The 3,961-nt window shown below is 37.3% G+C and overlaps 1 pseudogene; it reads left to right on the top strand.

Annotated features, from left to right (window-relative positions):
* Positions 1-1,375: 1,375 nt before the first annotated feature.
* On the top strand, positions 1,376-2,688 carry LOC128590743 (ATP-dependent RNA helicase DDX18-like; annotated as a pseudogene).
* The last annotated feature ends 1,273 nt before the right edge of the window (positions 2,689-3,961 follow it).

The following is a 3,961-nucleotide window of genomic DNA, read 5'->3' as shown; positions in this document are numbered from 1 at the left end:
CTCCTGCATATATCCTGAATTTCTTGTTGTTTCCCAAAATACTTTCTAGTCTTTCACCTCCACAATTAAAAAAAATACATATTCTCCTATCGGTTTAGGTTGCCCTGGCCCACTCTCCTCTCTTCTTCACCTCCAGTTCTACTTATTGAAGTACTTTCTTTTCAATGTCATTTTCAAATGTCATCTGCTCCCTGAAGACTTCCCTGATAACTGCAGCCAGGAGTGGAGTGATCTGTCCTGCTCTGAACTTCTATCACAGTCTATCTGGGCCACTGTGGGACATGCTGCCTTGTCCTTGTCACCTGATCTTATATCTTCTCTGAGACAGTTCTCCCTGAACATGTCTAAATTGCATCAGCACCTCCACTATGAGAACTTCAGCAGGAATGAAAGAAGAAACCAAAAACCTGCCATTTAAATAGTGGTTAGAAGCTCTATAATGTATCTATAATTTAATCTTTCTTAAATCCATTTTGGATGGGGTGAAAAAGTGTAGGTTATAAGTCAAGACTTGAAGAGAAGAGGGTTAAATCCTGATCTTGGCCTCATTGCTTGCCTTTCTGTAATGTGCACACATACTTTCTGTTCCTTAGCTGCTGCTTCAAGAGACTTGGCGTACTGGGCTACCTCAGAGGAGCCACGGTGATAACTCCCTTCATACCTTAGAGCTCAGCCATCACCCCAGCTTATTGGGCCTTCTTTCCTGTGAGTTCCCATGACTTTTCTTAGATGCCCCACCAACTTACACCTACTGTCATGGATTGAATAGTGGCCCTGAAGATGTATGTCTACACCCTAATCCCTGGAATCTGTGAATATTACCCTATGTCGTAAAAGTATTACCATATAGGGCAAGAGATATGATTAAGTTAAGGATCTTGAGGAGTTTATCCTGAATTATCTGAGTGGGCACTAAAGGCCATGACATAAATCTTTATAAGAAATATCCATAGAAGGTGATGTGAAGACAGAGGCAGAGATTGGAATCATGTGGCTATAATAAACTAAGGACCAACAGGATTGCCAGCTGCGCTGGGAAGCTAGGAGGGAGGTATGGGAAGAATTCTACCCTGCAGTCCTTGGAGGGAGCATGGTCCTGTCAGCACCTTGATTTTGGATTTTGGCCTCCAGAATTGTGAGAAAATACATTTCTGTTTTAAGCCACCACGTTTGTGGTAATGTCCACAGCAGCTCTAGGCAACTAATATTTCCATCCCATCCTGTGATACACACCTTATTGTAGTGTTTGATATTGGTGTCCATGTTTTGAGTTTCTTGAGAGTAAATTGAGGGGTAAACAATCACTGTGCTAAAACTTTTTCTTTCAATGGTTCTTTATTGAGACTCTACAACACAATTTTAGTCCCAAAGTTACATGCTCAGGAATGGAAGAGGTGTCCTTTTCTCTCCTAATTAAAGAATTGGCCATGCAGATTCTTAGTGTTCTTAAGAGTCTAATTACTCGCCATTTTCAAACATGGATTGATAACAGGTGGCAGTGACAGATCTGCTGAAACACAGAAACTTGCAAATGGGATTAAGACCATTGTGGCCACTGGGTCGTCTCTTGGACCATAGACAGAACACCCTAGTATTTATATATAAAAAACTACAGTGTCTGGTTATGAATGAGGATGATGGCACCCTGGATGCTGGGTTTGAAAAGCAATTAAAGCAAATTATGACGTTCTTGCCAACACACAGATAGACCACGTTCTTTTCTGCCATACAAACTCAGAAAGTTGATGACTTGGCTAGAATTTCGCCAAAAAAAGCCATGGTATTAATGAAGATAAAGCTAACACAACAGTGGATGGTCTTGGGCAGAGATGTGTTATTTGTCTCTCTGAAAAGGAATTCCTTCTGATGTTCATATTCCTAAAGAAGAACTGGAAGAAGAAATTGATGGTTTTCTTTTCATCTTATAAATCTGTGAAATACCACTGAGTTACAGAACTATATTAAGTTGAGCTATAGACCTATACTGGCCATTCATTTGCAAAAGCAAATAAGCACACAACCACATTCTTCCAGTTCTGCAATGCAGATTCCGGGATATTGCTGTGTTTAGACATGACAGGGAGAGGGGTTGATATTCCAGAAGTGGACTGGATTGTTCAGTACGATCCTCCAGATGACTCTAGAAATATATTAATTTTGTGAGTAGAATAGCCAGAGACCTAAATGGAAGAGGATAATCTTGTTCATTTTGTGCCCGGAAGAATTGATGTTCTTTTCTCCCTTAAGGCAATCTAATATTCCATTAAGTGAATTTGACTTTTCCTGGTCTAAAATTTCTTTCTTTTTTATTTTTCATTTTTGTTTTTATTTTTTTTCCTGCCCCCACCCCAACCTGGTCTAAAATTTCTGACATTCAGTCTCAGCTTGAACAGTTGATTGAAAAGAACTATTTTCTTCATCAGTCAGCCCAAGAAGGATATAACTCAGACATATGAATGCATGATTCTCATTCTCTGAAACAGATCTTTAAATTTGCCTCAATTGCTCTGTCAATTGGTTTCAAGGTATCTCCTTTGTTGATCTGAATATGGACAGTAATGAAGGCAAGCATAAAAAGAGAGGAGGAGGTGGTGGATTTGGCCACCAGAAAACCAAGAAAGTTGAGAATTCAAAACCTTTAAAAACATTAGCAAGAAATAATCTGACTGCATAAAATTCTCTCACTGAAAATATACCTTCCTTTCATCTTGATTAACTTTGTCCTGAAGTGGATTTTTGTTTTTCCTTGCTCTAACAACTGAATTTTCATAGAGTTAGAATTTGGATTGATCTAACAAGAGTATAAACTAATTTGGGGTGTAAGCACTGAGCACTATTATTTCCAAGCAGTCTCTTTTTTATTTTCAGGATATAAAACAGACTTTTGCTTTTCTTGGTTGTTCAAGGGCAAAGCAAAATTTTTTTTGTCTTTGTTGGAATTATATCATATTTTAATTTTAAATATACCTCCTCAAATATGTATCATTATTTTAATATAATTATTTTTGTACCTTTAGAAAATAAAGCCTCTTAGTATCAGGATGAAAACTTCAAATTCTCTTTCTAATGAAAAGTAGGAGCTTATTTTTGAGAGGATAGCAGGTGTCATTGTTAATCTGGTTTATCTATTGGATTGAAAGTTGGAGATGTTACTTAGGCAATGAGACAAAATATGGCTATCACTAAGATTCCTAAGCTGTCCCATATAGTATGATTATGAATTTGATGTTATTAGTAAGGAAGTCCTCAGAAATCAGATGAAATGGAAAAGTAGGCATCAGGTGAGCACTTTGTTCCTGAAAGGTATATCTATTTGATAGGTATAAGTGAAATTAAGTGCTTCCTGTCACTGGGTCACATCTGTTAGGACTCTGCATATCTAATCTGTGTTACAAGTTGACATTCACTATGCTGCAAAAAAATGTTGCAAATTCTATCATTTTAGTAAGTTAGAAAATACATGTAGAAATATCTAAGTAGGCATTTTAAAGTGAAGTGAGCAAATTCCTAAGAAATGTTAACTGTGTATTCATTGTTCTATCCTTTGCCAGACACAAAGAAGACATGATTTCTGTTCATAAAGGGCATGAAGTTTTATCAGAATAGAACATAATAAATAATCTTTATAATGGTATATAAATTTTGCAAAACATATTGTGACACTGGGAAGTTCCTGAGTGGAAAGTTCTGTTGGACAACCAGGTTAAAAGGTGAAAAACATAAGACTTGGGTCTGATAGTCTTAAAGCACTAATTTGAATTAGTGGGGCAGGAAAAATGGCTGGAGTGGAGGGGTAGTGTGTATGTTTATAGACTTAGGGAGATAAGATGGGCTATTACAGTGGATTCATGTTTCAGAGGAGTGGGGTATTTTGGATACATAAATTGGATCCAGATTGTTAAAGGTCTGGGATTAGTTTTCTGTTGCTGCCATAACAAGTTAACACAAATGTTGCTATTTA

This window comes from Nycticebus coucang, chromosome 7, assembly GCF_027406575.1.
Source record: "Nycticebus coucang isolate mNycCou1 chromosome 7, mNycCou1.pri, whole genome shotgun sequence".
NCBI lineage: Eukaryota > Metazoa > Chordata > Mammalia > Primates > Lorisidae > Nycticebus > Nycticebus coucang.
Note: the sequence above shows the minus strand (reverse complement) of the source record. Positions and strands in the feature narration are given on the sequence as shown.